General features: G+C 37.2%; 1 non-coding gene and 1 pseudogene across 1 annotated transcript; both read left to right on the top strand.

Annotated features, from left to right (window-relative positions):
* Positions 1–7,042: 7,042 nt before the first annotated feature.
* Positions 7,043–7,148, top strand: LOC147823555 (U6 spliceosomal RNA). The gene has a single exon (XR_015443688.1). It is a non-coding gene; the product is annotated as a U6 spliceosomal RNA (small nuclear RNA).
* Positions 7,149–13,669: 6,521 nt separating this feature from the next.
* On the top strand, positions 13,670–18,739 carry LOC101725785 (nucleolar GTP-binding protein 2 pseudogene; annotated as a pseudogene).
* The last annotated feature ends 59 nt before the right edge of the window (positions 18,740–18,798 follow it).

Raw genomic sequence — 18,798 nt, 5'->3', positions numbered from 1 at the left:
GCTGGATTGATTTCTCATGTTCCCTTATAATTTTGAAGCAATTTTTCTTTTCCTGGTCACTAATTGCCATCTTATCTTCTATATCTGAAATTCCGTCCTCACATTGGCTCATTCTGCTGTGTAGACTTTCAAAGGAGTTTTTCGTGTCCTCGAATTCTATTTGCATCTGTTTTATGGATGCCATTCATTTCCTATGTTGGGATTCCATCATGTTCCTCAGCTCCTCTCTAGATTTATTAATCATGTCTTGCACTAGGGGCACAATTTTTCCTGTTATCTGAGAAATTATTTATGATTTCATTTTTTCCAGATCCCCTTTTGTTGCCAGTTCAGTGGGTCCAGGTGGTTGAGTATCAGAGTGTTCCATCTCTTTTCCCTTTGGGGTTGCTGTAGGTGATCTGGAAGTCTGGTTTTGAGACTTATTTACATGTTTTCTCATTTTGACTGGAGGGGGGGGTGTGGTGGCTGTTGGCACCTGCATGGATTACCTCCTCTGAGCTGGGAGAGGTAGGACAGGGGCCAGGAGTATTGGTAGTGATGGTGGCCCAAAAGCCCTTTCCTGTGGGCTGGGAGCAGTGGGAGGGATAGTGATTGGGAAGCCCCTTCCTCTTGTCCAGGAGCAGTGGCACAGTGGCTCAGAAGCCCCTACCTCTGGGCCGGGAGTGGTGGGAGGGATGGTGGCCCAGAAGCCCCTTCCTCTAGGCCAGGAGTGGCGGGACAGAAGGTGGCCCAGAAGCCCTTTCCTCTAGGCTGGGAGCAGCAGGAGGGATGGTGGCAGGAAGCCCCTTCCTCTGGACCAGGAGCAGTGAGACGGTGGCTCAGAAGCCCCTACCTCTGGGCTGGCAGCAGCGAGACTCTGTACCATGGTCTGGTGGTCCGGTGTCATCTGCATCTTTGTAGTGTGGAACCAGGTGGCTGCCTGTCTGTAGTGGGCTGATTCGGTGTGTTCCACATGACTGGTGACCTTGGTAGGGCATGCACAGACCTGCCTGTCTGCAGCAGGCTGATTCGGCATGTTCCACGTGACTCGGGACCTGGGTAGGGCCTCAAACTTTTTAATAGACAGACCTTGAATGTGTCTGCAGACAGCAACAAAATTCTGTATAAGTATACAATAATAGTGCCAAATTAAATTCAGGATTACAGAGTTTTGAGTTAAGTATATTACATCTATATCTCATTTGCTATACCTAGTGAATAATGATTCACTTGGGCACAGGGAACTGTAAAATCAGAAAATACTATGATTGATTGTATAGTTCTTACTCTACACTCTTTTAACTCATTTTTTCTTAGTTCAGCAAGTAATCATGTATTTAGTCCTCCTTGCCAGTTGTTAGATCGATATCTCTTCAGTCAGAAGTCATGTTGTGCTTCTGTAGCTACTTTTCAAGTAGGTGGTTTAATAAATGCTCATGGAAATAATAATCTTATTATGAGGTTTTATTTAGTGATAAATGTTTAGCTTTACCTTTGTTCTTGAAAGTTGGTTATTTTGGAATATAATAAAAAACTTTAGCTCTAATTTTCCTCTTAAGTTATCTTAAATATGCTACTCCATTTATTTTATGACAGTGAATTCCATTATGAAGTCTTATAATAATAAAATGTATGTTGCTTTATAAATGACTTGTTCTTTTTCCCTAAATCTCCAAAGAAAATTTTTCTTGTTAGATCCCAGTGATTTTACTATAAGCTGAATTTGATTTCAGACCATTACAGGTTAAAATTCATAGTAACATGGATTTTTTTTTCAGAAAAGTTTCTTAAATGATAGTTTTTAGTATTTGTTCTGTTCACATATTTGGTTCTCATCATCAGGGACTGATATACTAAATATGTTGGATGATATCACCTATGTTAGATATTGTTATTTTTTCCAAAATTATTCTATTATTTTTTTCATTTTTAAGAAAATAAGATTTGTTTATTTTATTATGATTGTTTTTGTTTTTTATTCCTTGTAGTTTTGTCTTCATGTCTGTAAAATTACTTTTTTATGTGTTTCTTTTCCATAATTATTTGCAAGTAGAAAATAAATCTTTTGTCAGTCAAAGATAGTTTTCATTTATTTTGTGGTTCATTTATTTTTGTCTTTCTGATAGGATTTTATTGTTTAAAGCAATGCTACTTTACTGAATACATGTTTCTTTGGGATGTGATCACAATACTTCATTATGTTTCAATGTTAAATTATTTTTCTAAAATTTTAGAAGAAATTATAATACTTTGTAATCTTTCTAAATTTCAAAGAGTGCCTTTTTTGTGAAAGTTTTCATGTAGTCCTCAGAAATATGATAACTTGTGTTTTGAAATGCACCAATTTAGTTGTGCCTTCCTTTTTTTTTTCTGTGCCTCTCTTTCCTTCTCTATGATCCCTCTTCTGCTCAATTTGGATTCTTCTTCTAGAATATTTCCCCTAGTAAAATTTTTTTTCTAGTAAGGGATCCTTGGTTGTTCAGTTTTGAGATACCCTAGGTTGTCATCTGCTTTCGCATCTTTAGAGATTACTGAAGGGTATTTGCACTTACGCACTGTTGGGCTGGACAACATCTCTTCCAGTTCTAGTTACTGTGAATTCACACTGGCTGTTTATTTTTTCTGCTATTTCTAAATCTTTCAGAACTTCTGCTTTTATCTCCCTCTTCCAACACAGACTCATCATCATCTGATTATCTTTATCTGCATGTAATTTGAACTTCCTAGTTATACTTTGCTACCTAGATTTGTTATAAACATTACCCATGAGATTTTGGCTTTGTTACTTCTCTGCTCTTATATGGAGATTAGGAAACATTCAAACACCATACAACCACTATCAGCATCTTCTCAGAATTGAAGTATAAAATTGTTGAGATATTCATTAACTATTTGCTCATTTCCTAATAAGTTCCTACTTTAGTTCCTCAGGTTGAAATTTTTAGTAAGGGATTTCTTAGATTTATTTAATCAGCATTTCCAGGATTTGGATTTGAGTAGGACTCTACTCTTACTGAAACCTGCTGCTTACTTGATGAACTCTGAGCGATGTAATTATAACTTGAAAACAGTGATAAGGTCATAGAATTGGAAGAAGGAAAGGCATTAGGTAAATGCCAGAGAAGAATAATAGCAATATTTGTCCTATAATAAGAAATAGAACTCAAATTTGAGAAAATAACAATGAGGAGTTTATTGATGAGACATAAACTAGTGAGCTGAAATCCAAAAGTTTATTAGTTAAACTTGTAAACTTTAGTTCATGCTAGGTGGAAATTCGGAATACTTCAGGCTACTGATTTTCAACAGAGCTGCATAGCACATTTTATCCCAAAATGTTATTTATTATAGAGGACTGATATTCAGGCACTCTGAAAATCAGTATTGCAGATAGGCATACATGCCAGACAGCACATCCAGACTCCATGCTCTGTGTCTAGTCTATCCCTAAACACTAAGAGCTCTAGCTGTTGGAGTCACGTACTGTACTCAATGCACTATTCACTTCTATGGGTACAAAGTGCCTAGGAAAATCCAAATCTGCAACCTTTATTAAAAACAGCAGAACAAATCTGTGATATCAGTTAGACTTCTAACCTGGAGTTCATGCTAGTGAGACATTCAGAACTCTGCTGCCTTCTGCTTTTCAACAGAACTGAATAGCATATTTTAGGCCAAATTACTATTCACTATTGAGGCCTGATATAAATGCACTGTAAAAATCAGTATTACAGATAGGCAGATATTCCAGAAGGCATAGCCAGACACCATTCCTTGTAATTAGTTTATACCAAAACACTGAGATATCTAGCTGTTTGCAGTTACAAACTGCACAATATTCATTGTTCTTCCATTCTATTGTACAGGTCCAAGAGTGCCAAGGAAAATCCTAGCCTGAAACCTTCATTTAAAACAATAGAACAAGTCTGTGATATCAGTTAGACTTCTAAGGTAGAATTAATGCTAGTGAATCATTCAGAATGGTGATGATTTCTGCTTTTCAACAGAGCTCAACAGTATATTGTAAGCCAAACTGCTATGACTATAGAGGCCTGATATATATGCTTCCTTATCATCGATCAGTATGGCAGACAGGGAGATATTACAGAGAGCACAGCCAGACTCTGTTCCCTGTATATAGTCTATACTCAAACACTGAGAGCTGTAGCTGTTTACAGTTACAAATTGTTCTTTATGTATGATTCTTCCATTTACTTCTACGAGTACACTAGTTCTGAAAAATATTCTTTAACTGTTCTATAAGTAGAAGTGGGCCAAGGAACATCCAAGTCTACAACCTTCATTTTCTCATAATCCTAAAACTAAACATAAAGCTAACACTAACCCTAGACATAAGCCTTGGCCTTCGCCCAAAACCTAACCCTAACACTAGCCTTAGCTGTAGGGCTAACCCTAGCCCTAGCTCAAAACCTATAACCCTAACACCGACAGTAAACCTACCCTACCCTAACTGTAACCATAAAACTAACTTCAACATGGCCAAAGCCCTAGCCAAAGTCACAGACCTACCCTAGACCAGACCAAACTCTAGCTCTAGCCATAAATCGAAACCTAACCCTAAACCTAGCAATAGCCTTAGCCCTAGACCTCTAAAGTTCATCCTAATCCTAGCCATAGTCCTAGCCCTGACCCAAACCATAATCATAACCCTAAACCTAGTCCTAACCCTAGACTTACCCTAATCCTAAACCTAAACCTAGGTATAGCCTTAACTCTAGCCCTAAACCTAACCCTAACCCTAATCTGAAAACTACCCCTCACCCTAACATTAACCCTAGCCCTAAACATCAGCCTAACCCTTGCCCTAGCCTTAGATTGAGCCCTAACACTAAACCTAAACCCTAACCATAAGCCTAACAGAAACCTAAACCTAATCACAACACTAACCTTATGCATAACCCTAGTCTCAGCCCCAACCCTAGCACTAGCTATAACTCTAAACCTAAGCCCAAACTTAACATGTACCCTAAACCTAACCTTAACGGCCACTTTCATCTAAAACAGCAGAACAAATCTGAGATATCCATTAGATCTTAGACTTCTAAACCAGTGTTCATGATAGACTATCAGAATTCTGCAGCCTCTTGCCTTTCATCAGAGGTGAAAAGTATTTTTTAGGCCAAACTGGTATTCAATAAAAAGGCTTGATATAAATAGACTCTGAAAATCAGTATTGAAGATAAGAAGACATTCCAAAGAACAGACAGACTCCATTCCCTGTATTGAGTTTATATCCAAAGACTGGGAGCTCTATCTATTTGTAGTTACAAACTTCACTTTATGCCCTATTCTTTCATTCACCTTTATGCATAGAGCAGTGATAAGAAATATCTGAGTCTGAAAATTTCTTTATAAACAGCAGAATAAATCTATGATATCAGTTCAACTTCTAACATAGAGTTCATGCTAGTGGGTGGTTCAGAACTCGGTTACTTCTTGGTTTATAAAAGAACTAAATAGCACATTTTAGCACTGCTATTCACTGTAGAGGCCTGACATACATGCATGCTGAATATCAGTACTGCAGATAGGCAGACTTTTAGTAAGCAAAGCCAAACTACATTTCCTGCATTAGGTCTATACCCAAAAGCTGAGAGCTCCAGCTGTGTGCTGTTACATACAGCACTTTATGCACTATTTGTACATTCATTCTATTAATAGAGGAGTACCAAGTAAGCTACGAGTCTACATCCTTCATTTGCCTTAATCCAATCCTTAAATCTAATACTAATGATAATCCTAGCCCTAGTGCTAGTCCTTTTGCTACACCTAACCCTAAACCTAACACTAAGCCAACCTCTAGCCATAAACATAACCCTATAAGTAAAGCTAACACTAGCTTTAGGATTAAGCCTAATCTTTACCCTAGCCCTAGACCTAATCCTAACACTAAACTCAATCCTAACCCTAAACTCTAACCCTATATCCTAAACCTAACTGTAAAACTAACCCTAAAACTAGTGTTAACCCAAACCTATCTCTAAGTCTAGCCTTATCCACAGCCCTATACTTAAAATTAACCCCAATGCTAATGCTAACTAACCCCAATGCTTAAAACTAACCCCAGCCCTGCCCCTACCATAGCCCTAACCTTTGTACAGCCTAACTTCACCCTAAACTTAATATTGCTTTTTTTTTGGTACCGGGGATCGAACTTGGGTCCTTGTGCTTGCACAGCAGGCAGCGAAACCACTGAGCTAAATCTCCAGCCCTCTAAACTTAATATTAACTGTAAACAAAACCCTAAAACTAAAGTTAATACTAGCTGTAGCTCTAATGCTAACCCTAGCCCTCACCCTAATTCTTACCCTAAACCCTAACCCTGAGCCTAAACATAAACCTATTCTTAAATCTAGCCCATCCCTAACCCTAATTCTAGCCCTAACCCTAATCCTAAATGGAACTTTTATTTAAAACAACAGAACAAATCTGTAATACTATTTAGCCTTCTAACCTAGAGTTCATGCTAGTGAGACATAGAGAACACTGCTCCCTACTGCTATTCAATGGATCTGAACAGCAGTTTTTAGGCCAAATTGGTATTCACTATACAGGCTTGATATAAATGCACTTGAAAATCAATATTGTAGATAGGCAAACATTCGAGAGGGCACAGCCAGACTTGATTCCCTGGATTTAGTATATACACAAAAACTGAGGCCTCTAGTTGTTTTCAGTTATAAGCTCCACTTTAAGCACTATTCTTCCATTGACTTCTATAGGTAGAAGAGTGGCCAGGAAAATCTGATTCTCTAACTTTCATTTTCTCTTAACACTAAACCTAACCCTAGGGCTAACTCTAGCCCTAGCTCTAACCCTTACCCTAACTATAAATAAGCTAAAATTCAAAATTAAATTATTAATGTTCAATATGAATACAATTTTGTTTTAAAGTCAAAATGAAAACAAACTAAAATGATGAGATTTGGAGTTTGTATTTAAAGAAATGTGTACAAAAATAATCTCAGCAACTCACAGCCACAGGAGCTACTCTGAGTACGGGTAGCTTATCCCCATTATTTATCTAAAATTCAGATCTTTTGTGCTCATTTTGGCAGCAGATATACTAAAATTGGAATGATATAGAGAAGATTACATAGTCCCTGCACAAGGATGACATGAAAATTCATGAAGGATTCCAAATAAATAAATAAATAAATAATTAAAATTCAGAGATTTTGAACTATTCTGAGCTCATGGTTGATTATTATTTTAGTCTAAGTTTCTATTATTGATATTTAATAAACTTAAATAAAATTAATAGTATATTTCATAGAAACATATTTTATTTAGAGATAAAATTATTAAATTGTCTATTATCTCTAGATAACAAAGTCTAAGGGATTATTGTGTATATTATTTTTTCATAAAGTCCTAATGTTTTATAAATTAATCATTTCACTTGGGCCTCTGAAACAGCAATGTTCTTTTTTCACATTTCCATTTTCTGAACCACTTGAGACAAATAAGATAAAACAGCCAGCAAGATTGAGATAAAATGGCTCATTTTATCACTGAGGATGCTGACACAGAGAAATCAGACACGTATCAGTGAACTGCCTAAAACTAAATCTCCGATGTATACATTTCAAGTTTCTTCATGGTTTGGTCTCTGTTCATGCAAATATAGAAGGAAGCAGGCAAATATAGGTTTCCTGTGGATAGACTGAGTCCACAGGAAGAGGAAGGTTAAGCCATGTATACCCAGATCATAAGGATAAGCACATGGAACAGATAACTGCCTCTAACTTGAGAGAGAAGTTGATGAAGAAGTTCAAAATCATTATGCTACAGTTCTTTAATAAAAGGTATGGGGGCATTGGCCAGAGGTATGTATAAAATGGATACGCAGAGGTAAGAGAAACATGAGGCCACATGCCCAAAACCTCTTGGAATGTGTGTTTAGAGATTAAAAGATAGCCTACTTGGCCCCAAGTCCAAGTAGGATCAAAACAAGTTTCCTTAAAGAATGAATGTTCTGCCCCTTACCATACTCCAATTTACCACTTAAATTGGCCCTAAGGTCAGTCGTGTAACAGACCACCCTGACCTTACCTTGTCTTTTACCTGTTCTTCCCCATTCCATACATGAATTTCTGTACTGACAAATTTCCTTGATCCTTTATCCTCGATAATTGGTTCTGTCAACAAAAAGCCAGAGACACTTCAGTTTGGGGTTGTCTGTATAAAACTCATGCAGGGAGAGGAGTCTCCGTTAAGGGCAGTCTCTCTGGGCCTTCTTGGAGTTTGAATTGGACACTGACTCTGAGTAATCTTTCATCCTTTGTGCTGTACCTCATTTGTGAACTGTGACAAAAAGGAAACAGTTTGGCCATATTATGATTTTGACTTTCAAACAAAGTTGTATCCATACTCAATATTTACAATTTAATTTTGAATTTAGACTTATTTGTAGATTAGGTTAAAAGGATTGCAGAGTTAACTACATGAATAGTACATTTTTGCCTGGGAAAGTAATATAATTTTTCTTTTGAAAATATAGCAGTGAAAGTTTGAATGGATATTTCTTCTCTCTCTCTCTCTCTCTCTCTATATATATATATATATATATATATGCATCCAGTAATAGTATCTCAAATTTTGTTGACCTTGAATCAACTTTCATATTTGAAGAAGAATCCTGGAGCATATTGTTTTTATCATGGTTTTGTTCTTTTTCCCAAAGAAATGCACTTTTTAAAATCATAGGCTGATATATATATTTTTCACCTTCACCCTCTGCTAATCTTTTCAGGTTCATTAAAGCTCTGCAAGACCTCAACTCTTGTGGGATCATAAAGAAACAATATGTGACAGATATCAGAGCTCTTCACACATAAGTGGAAAAGTTATGCACACACACAGAATAATTATAGTGAAAGGGCTTGGAAAACTATTTTTATAATAGCCTTAGTCAAATTGCAAAGATAGGTATAATACAGCATCAATTCCTACTGTGCATTGCTAGTGCTTATTTAAATCACATACCAAAAAGATAAGGCATTGAAATGGAATGTTCCAAAAGTAGAGAGAAATTCAAGGATTTCTGTGACTGGTACCTTTCCCAGAAAAGTAAATCCTCAAATTAATTTCCTTGCATGTTGGAGTCATTAATCAACTTTTTAATCCTAGAAATTTAGAAATTAGAATTAGAAATTAGAATTAGAAATTTAGAAATTAGAAATTAGAAATTTGTGTTATCTGTGCACAATCCCATGAAGAGGGAATTACCATAGACTAAGACTTATTTTGATGTGGACATTTTTTTTTTGTCCCATATAAGATACTTAGGATAGTGTTGAAGAGGATAAGATTATCTTTATTACCATAAAGGCATCTTCACCTTTTAGCTCAGAATTAAGGAAATTAAAAACTAGATTGAAAATGATTTTAACTCTTTAACTGAGCTTTAAAGCTTTAAAGCATAATGTTCTTCATGAATCTAATTTCTTTTTGTTACGCCTTTCTCTTGAACTTTGTCTGAATATTACCTCCTCCAAAAATTACATTCTGCATTTTATCAAGAAATACTTCTGGGGCCGGGGATTGAGCTCAGTGGTTTTGCTGCCTACTGCACAAGCGCAAGGACCTGAGTTTGATCCCAGGTACCAAAAGAAAAAAAAAAAAAAAACTTCTGTTATGACTTACTGCCACAGTAATATACTATGAATTGCATTTTCATGTTAATTTGAATGCCAGTTTATATGTAATCAAAAGTACAATTAAATAGAAACATTTGTGAGACTATATCATATTCTTCAGTACTTTTATAGATTTATGATTGACATGAATGAGCTATTTACAGATCATTTCTCTCAATCGTTATATATCGAGAACCTCATGTATGTTGAAAGCAATGTTTTTCCTTTTTGTAGCAGGGATCAAACTTGGGTCCTTGCACTTGCGCAGCAGGTGGCAAAACCACTGAGCCAAACCCCCGGCCCCTGCAGGCAATGTTTTATCTCAAGGAATACAGTTATAAATAAAACTATCAATGTCCTCTGCCTTCCTAGAATTTTGAATCAAGTGGGATGAAATGTATGATATAGATAATTAATAAGATATAATTAATTAGAAATACACAATATAGATAATAAACAAACTATGTTTTATATTAAAATGTGGTGGATATTTTATTTCATTTTATTTATTTTTTCCCCCATTAACTTTATTGGTACATTTTAGGTATAAAATACAGTTACATTCATCATTGGGATCTTGTACCTTTACATGAGTCTCTTGGTTCTTATTTTTTTTCCCCTTCCCTTGTCCTCCCTTCAACCCCTCCACCCTTCCCTACCTGCAAAGACCTTGTTTCCATTTTTTTTCCTCTTCTCATATTTTTTCCTTTCCCTTTTTTCCCTTCCCCTACCCCTCCCAATTTGCCTGCTCTCTTAGACCTTTTCTTCCTGTTACACAATATCAGTTATACATTTTTTAAATTACAATATTAAGATCTAGGAGACATTACCACAGATTTTACAGAATTTAAAAGGATATAGAAAGCATATTACAAAAATCCTTTTTGAAATAAATTTGACAACTTCTAAGAAGTAACTTAGAAGACAAATTAATGAAATTAACTCTGGAGGAAATATAAAATTTAAATAGCACCTATTAAAGAAAGTATATTCCTAGCTTGAAAACCTACCTATTTGACAACAGCAGGCTCATAAACATTTTAACTGATAAATTATATCTAACAATTAAAGCAGAAAAAATAAGGAACACTTCTCCCCTCATTTTAGGAACTCAACATTGTGCTAATCCTAAAACTGGATAAAGATAATAGAAGAAAAAAGTATGAATGTAAATAGAAATTTGTTTCACAGAACAAACTATTAGAAGTCAGATCTGGCAGTATGTAGAAAGTGGTTTTGTTATAGGGATGGCAGTGTTGGTTCAACATTGGAAGATCCACCCCCAAAAGTCATCATTTTAACAGAGGAAAGGAAAAAGCCATATGATCCTGTCAGTAGTTGGAGAAAAAGTACTGGACTAAATTCTACAGCTGTTCATGGTAAAAGCTATCAGGAGCCTAGAAGTAGAACAGAAACTTCTCAACAAATTAAAGACATGTACTCCATACTTCCAGTGAGAATGCCTTGTATGAATGGAGAAGATACAATGCTTTCTCCTTAAGGTGGGGAACAAGGGCAAATATGCTTACTCTTTATCTGTCCATTAAACTTTGAAACCCAGTCCCCACCAAAATAGTCTGGCAATAAAATGACACACCTAGGATAGGATTGGCATGGCAGAAGCAAAATCTTTATATGTAGGTGAAGTGATCATCTACAGAGAAAATAAAAGGAAATCTCTAGGAGCCCCTAGAACTTGTACTTGAATTTAGCAGGATTAGAAAACACAAGCTATATGTATAAATTCAGATCTGTGTATACTTGCTATAAATGAAGAACTAGATATTGAAATTTTAAAGTTATGTAGGAGTACAAAGGACCCAGAAAAGCCAAAAACAAAAACAGAAACAAAAACAGTGTTGGAAGACATTTAGCACCCAATTTTAAGACTTCTTCTAAAGCTACAGTAATCAAGGCAGTTTTGGTGTAAGGAAAGACATATAGATCATTGGAGTAAAACAGAGAATCTAGAAATAGAACCACACATATATGGTCCACTGAGTTTTGAAAGATTATTTAACATTAGCATTTTATAGAGTATAAACTCAATTCAAGAGCTGAGGAAGAGATAGTGTCTTCAGCAAATGGCACTAGAACACGTGGTATCCATATCTAAAAAATTAACCTCAGCCCTTTTTTTCCATACATGAAAATAACTTGAAGGGATCTATAAACCTAAGTAAGAAAGCCTAAAAGTATAAAACTTTAAGAAGAAATTATAAGGGAAAATATTTATGAATTCAGGGTAGGCGAGAACTACCTAGGATACAAAAACCATGATGTATAAAAGAAAAAAAATTGATAAATGAGATTCCATCAAAATTTAGAACTTTAAATGACTTCATTAAAATAAAAAGTAGTCCAGGCCGGGGATTTAGCTCAGTGGTTTCGCCGCCTGCTGCACAAGTGCAAGGACCCAAGTTCAATCCCCAGTACCAAAAATAAATAAATAAATAAAAGGTAGTCCTTAAACAGACCATATTTACAAGTCATATAACCTATGAGCAGAATATATAAAGAATTCTTAGAGCTCATTAATAGACAACCCAATTAAAGTATAGGCATAAGAAGATGATAAATAGCCGGTATAGCACAAGGAATGGTGTGCAATTCTAGAATCAGAAAAATACTAATCAGTACAATAACAAGATTGAATTATACACTCATTAGGGAGATGAAGCCAAAAGTTTTAAAAGCCTTGTCATGACATTTTCTTTTTGATGGATTCTCCCCCTTTGTGTTTAATTTGTCATGCCCAATGGATTCGTTCTGCTGGGTTTCCTGGGGTTGTGATCCTTATTGTCTTTTCCTAGGGTATTGTCTAAAATTTTTTGGAGTGCCAGTTTGGTATTCATGAAGTTCCTGAGGTGCTCTTTATCATCAAAGTATTTTATTTCTCCATCAATCTTGAAAGATAGTTTTGCAGGGTACATCAATCTGGGTTGGAGGCTGTTTTCCTTTAGGGCTTGAAATACATCACTCCAAGCTCTTCTTGCCTTGAGGCTTTGCATTGAGAAGTCTGCTGTGATTCTGATGGGCTTTCCTTTGTATGTGATTTGTTTCTTTTCTCTCACTGCTTGTAGAATTTTATTCTTCTGTTGGATTTCTGGAATCCTAATTATTATATGCCTATGTGTAGATTTTTTTAGATTAAGGCTAGCTGGAGTCCTATATGCCTCACTTACCTGTATGTCAAGTTCTTTTCCCCTCATTGGGAAGTTTTCTGCCATCACTTCTGTGAACAGTTTTTTTATGTCACCTGTACTCTCTCCTCTTTCTTCATTGACTCCAATCAGTCTTACGTTATTCTTCTTTGCATCGTCTAGCAGCTGCTGGATTGATTTCTCATGTTCACTTACAATTTTAAAGCAACTTTTCTTTTCCTCCTCACTAATTGCAATCTTATCTTCTATATGTGAAATTCTATCATCACATTGGTTCATTCTGCTGTGCAGACTTTTGATGGAGTTTTTAATCTCTTGGAAATCTATCTGTATCTGTTTTATGGATTCCATTTGTTTCCTATGTTGGGATTTCATCATATTCCTCAGATCCTCTATTTTTTTATCTGTGTCCTCTCTAGATATATTAATCATGTCTTGCACCATGAGCAAAATCTTTGCTGTTATCTGAGTAATTATTTCTGATTTCATTTTTCCCAGATCCTCTTTTGTTGCCAGTTCAGAGAGTCCAGGTGGTTGAGTATCAGATTGTCCCCTTTCGTTTCCCTTTGGGGTTGTTTTAGGTGATCCAGAAGTCTGTTTTTAAGGCTTGTTTATGTGTTTTCTCATTTCCACAGGGAGTGGGGGTGTTTCTGGTGCCCACGCGGCTCACCTTCTCTGCCCTAGGAGCTTGGGATGGCAGCAGGGGAGCTTCTTTCCAGGTGCTAGGACCAGCTCAGCTTCTCTGCCCTAGGAGCTTGGGATGGTGGCAGGGGAGCTTTCTTCTGGGTGCTGGGACCAGCTGAGCTTCACTGCCCTAGGAGCCTGGGATGGTGATGGGGAGCTTCTTTCCAGGTGCTGGGACCAGCTCACCCTCTCTGCCCTAGGAGCCTGGGATGGAGGCAGGGAGCTTCCTTCTGGGTGCTGAGACCGGCTGAGCTTCCGTGTCATGGATATTTTAGAGAAAGATAAATGAAGTGAAAAGGACAGAAAGAATTTATTTTGCAGATTGCACAAGGGTGAGAGCAGTGTGAAACAAGCTCAGAAAAGATAAAGTGCTAGCAAATAAATAGCAGATCTTGCAGGGCATAGCAGGTTAACACCAATACCTGACTTTTATGCTGTATGAAACAGAGGGTTTGGAGGATGGGCATGCCTGAATGTTTTGAGTAAATAAGTAACATAATTTTACTTGTGTTAAAAAAGATTGTACTTGCTGTTGAAGTGTCGAGATTATAAAGGACCCTAGCAGGAGGAGATGAGTCCAGTTTGCAGGTAATTTTAATGTTAATAATTTTACTATACACTCCCTAATGATCATAGATGCAAAAATCCTAAACAAGATACTGGCAAACAGAATACAGAGGGTCATCAAGAAAATCATACACCCTCACCAAGTTGGATTTATCCCAGGGATGCAAGGAGAGTTCAACATTTCTAAATCAATAAATGTAATACATTATATTAGCAGAGTCAAGGACAAAAACCATATGATCATCTCAGTAGATGCAGGAAAGGCATTTGATAAAATCCAACACCCATTCATGATAAAAACCCTACAGAAAATTGGAATAGAAGGTCTTTATCTCAACCTGATTAAGGCTATCAATGAAAAACCAACAGCCAACATCATACTAAATGGTCAAAAACTGAAAACTTTCATGCTAAAATCAGGAACAAGACAATATCCCCACTATCACCACTCCTGTTCAATGTAGTTCTGGAAACATTAGTCACAGCAATTAGTAAAGAGAAAGAAATAAAAGGAATATAGATAGGAAAGAAAGAAGTTAAACTGTCATTATTTGCTGACAATATGATACTTTACATAGAAGACCCCAAAAACTCTGCCAAAAGACTTCTAGACTTAATTGACAGATTCAGTAGAGTAGCTGGATACAAGGTCAACACTCAAAAATCAATAGCCTTCTTGTACACAAATAACAGATGCCCTGAGAGAGAAATTAGGGAAACAATTCCTTTTACAATAGCATCCAAAAAATGAAATATCTAGGAATCAATCTAACAAAGGAAGCAAAATACCTCTACGCTGAAAACTACAGCACTCTGAAAAAAGAGATCAAAGAGGACACAAGAAAATGGAAAGACATCCCTTGCTCCTGGGTAGGAAGAACCAATATAGTGAACATGGCCATACTTCCAAAACTACTATATAGATTCAATGCAATGCCAATTGAAATTCCAACAATATATTTCACAGAACTAGAGAAAACAATTCAAAAATTCATTTGGAACCAGAAAAGACCTAGACTAGCTAAAGCAATTCTAAGCAACAGAGACATGGTTGGGGATATCACAATTCCCAACATGAAACTATACTACAAAACTACTGTGATAGAATCAGCATGGTACTTGCAAAAGAACAGACCTGAGGATCAGTGGAATAGATTAGAAGATGCAGAAACAACTCCAGACATACTCAGCCACCTCATCTTTGACAAAGGATCCAACAACCGTCATTGGAGGAAAGATAGACTATTTAATAAATGGTGTTGGAAAAACTTGATTTCAACCTGCCAAAGATTAAAACTAGACCCATACCTATCACCATGTACTAAACTAAGATCAAAGTGGATTACAGATCTAAATATTAAGACAGAAACACTAAACTTGGTGGAAGATAAGTTAGGTAGAACTCTTGAAGACATTGGCATAGGAAAAGACTTCATGAACAAAACCTCAGCATCATGGGAACTAGCAGAAAGAATCAACAACTGGGATCTCATCTTATTAAAAAGCTTGTGTACTGCAAAAGAAACCAACAACAGAGCTAACAGATAGCCTACAATATGGGAAAAAATTTTAGTAGGTGTACCTCAGCCAAAGGACTACTATCTAGAATATATAAAGAATTGAAAAAAATCAGACCTCCCAAATTCAAAGACCCAATTCAAAAATGGGCATCTGAAATGAACAGACATTTCTCAGACAAAGAAGTAAAAGCAACAAACAAATATATGAAAAAATGTTCAACATCACTGGTCATTTGAGAGATACAGATGAGAACAACACTGAGATTCCACCTCACCCCAGAAAGAATGGCTGCTATCAAGAAATCAACCAATAACAAATGCTGGAAGGGGGTGTGGGGAGAAAGGAATCTTTCTCCATTTCTGGTGGGAGTGCAGACTGGTGCAAATACTGTGGAAATCTGTATGGAGATAACTCAGAGAACTAGGACTAGAGGTCCCATTTGACCCAGCTATTCCTCTGCTGGGTGTCTTCCCAAATGAATGAAAAGAATCATACCACAGAGATATATGCTCACCCATGTTCATAGCAGCACAGTTTGTAATAGCTAAAGCTTGGAAACAGCTCAAGTGCCCATCAACTGGAAACTGTATAAAGAAGATATGTTTTTTTTTAAATTAAATGGAGTACTACTCACCCATAAAGAATGAAAAAGTAGGGTTTATGGGGGTCCTTTTGGATGGCCCGGGAAAGTTCTGAGCTCATTTATCAAGTAAGCCAGATCAGTCATTGTCCCATTGGCAAGATGGTGAAGCCCAAGTACAAAGGACGGAGCACCATCAACCCCTCCAAGTCCAGCCCCAACCTGAATGGATTATAGGGAGCAGGAGGACAAAACATGAGGAACTCGGCTACAATCCAGGGCCTAAACATGTATAGGCAAAAGGAGCGCAGGAATAGTTGTGGTAAAGTGATTAAACCCCTGGAGTATCAATCAACAGTGGCTTCTGGCACAGTGGCACGAGTAGAGCCAAATATTAAATGGTTTGGAAACACATGTGTGATTAAGCAGTCTTCATTACAGAAATTTCAAGAGGAAATGGATATAATTCTGAAGGATCCATATAAAGTTGTTCCGAAGCAAAGCAAGTTACTGACGTCTCTTCTCCATGACCGAATCCAGCCTCATAACTCCAAGGTGCACATTCTTGACACCAAAAGTTTTGAAACTACGTTTGGTCCTAAGTCACAGAGAAAGCAGTCAAATTTATTTGTGAGTGATATGCAGTCACTGATAGAAAAAGCTGAGATATCCACTGAGAGCTATGACCAGGGCAAGGATTGCGATTTGGTAACCAAAGACACTGGTGTGAGAAATGAAGCCCAAGAAGAGATATGTAAGAAAGGACAGTTCAAAGAATATGGGGTGAGCTCTGCAAGGTGGTAGATTCATCAGATATTGTAGTCCAAGTTCTTGATGCTAGAGATCCAATGAGTACCCATTCCCCCCACACTGAGGCTTACTTGAAACAGGAAAAACACTGGAAGCATCTTATTTTTGTACTCAACAAATGTGACCTTGTTCCAACCTGGGCAACAAAACGATGGGTTGCTGTCCTCTCCCAGGAGTATCCAACACTTGCTTTCCATGCGTGCCGAGTCTTACTAACCCCTCTGGCAAAGGAACATTCATTGAGCTTCTGTGGCAGTTTGGAAAGTTGCACACTGACAAGAAACATCAGCATTGGCTTCATTGGCTATCCAAATGTTGGCAAGAGCTCCGTGATCAACTCATTGCATTCCAGGACAGTTTGCAACATGGCCTGAATTGCAGGTGAAACAAAGGTCTGGCAGTATATTACCTTGATGAGTCGGATATTCCTCATTGACTGTCCAGGTGTGGTTTACCCCTCTAAGGACTCAGAGACAGACATTGTGCTGAAAGGAGTTGTTCAAGTTGAAAAAATTAAGTCTCCTGAAGACCACATTGGTGCTGTCCTAGAATGAGCAAAACCAGAATATATCAGTAAGACATACAAGATTGATTCATGGGAGAATGCTGAGGACTTTCTTGAGAAGCTTGCTTTCCACACTGAGAAATTATTAAAGGGTGGAGAGCTTGACTTGCAGACTGTGGGCAAGGTGGTCCTTAATGACTGGCAGTGGGGCTGGATCCCTTTCTTTGTCAAACCACCCAATGCAGAGGCACCTGCAACCCCCCAGCTTCCTCCTTCCTCATCTTTGGAAGATGCTACTGAAACAACCCAGAACAACTTGGAAGAGATTGCAGAGACCATAGGTGAAGTTTCAGAATCTGTTATTGAGAAAGAAAAAGAAGAGGACTGTCCCTGTGATGCTAACTCTGAAATGCAGCAGATCCTTGCATGGGTTTGACAGATCTTCGGCAAAATCAGTGTCATGTCCCAGTTTTCTGGGGATGACCTAGTTCCTGTAGAGGTGTCAGACAGCGAGGAAGAGCTAGAGAGCTTTTCTGCTTCTGAGAAGGAGGAGGAGGAGGAGCAGAAGCAGGACCAACCAGATGTCAAGGAAGAGGCTCATCAGGGGTCCCAAGAAGAACAAGTAGAAAACGACACCAAAGCAGTGATAAAAGCCCTGGAGGAGAAGATTGCAAAATACTGGAAGTTTTTAAACAAAGCCAAGGCTAAAAAGTTTTCAACAGTCAGGATATCCAAGGGGTTAAGTGAAAAGGGTTTTTCAAAGTCTGAAGAATGAAAAGAAACACCTAAAGAAGAAGAAGTAAATGAAACAGCACATACTAAAAAGGAAAGGAAGCGGAAGGCACAAAAGGAAGAGGAACAGTCAAGTAAAATTCAAAGGATGCTTACATCTAAGGAACGAAAGGGAGCAGCACAGCAGCAGCAATCCAAAAAAGTTGGTGTATGCTACTATGAAACACACAATGTGAGAAATAGGAACTGGAACAAAAAGAAGACCAATGACTCAGAAGGACAAAAACACACAAAAAATTTAGACATAAGCAGTAACACCTAAAGAGTTGTTTATTAAATTATACCAAAATGTGCAATAAAAAAAGAACAAAAAACTAGAGTCATTTATAGCTAAATGGATGCATATCAAGGCCATACTCTTAAGTGAAATAAATAGGACACACATGTGTAAGTACTGAATAGTTTCTCTAGTGTGAGAAACTGATAGTGTAAACAAGAGTTAAAATGATTAAAATGAATAATTGATAATTTGAAATAGGAGAAAAGGTCCAAAGTCAAAGGGGTGAAGGGAGGGGAAGGGGAAAGGAAAGGAGG

The sequence above is a fragment of the Heterocephalus glaber genome, unplaced genomic scaffold (assembly GCF_053883595.1).
Source record: "Heterocephalus glaber isolate CG9 unplaced genomic scaffold, H.glaber_assembly_v1.0 deba00001572, whole genome shotgun sequence".
NCBI classification, from domain to species: Eukaryota; Metazoa; Chordata; class Mammalia; order Rodentia; family Bathyergidae; genus Heterocephalus; species Heterocephalus glaber.
This window is presented reverse-complemented; position numbering and strand designations above follow the sequence as displayed.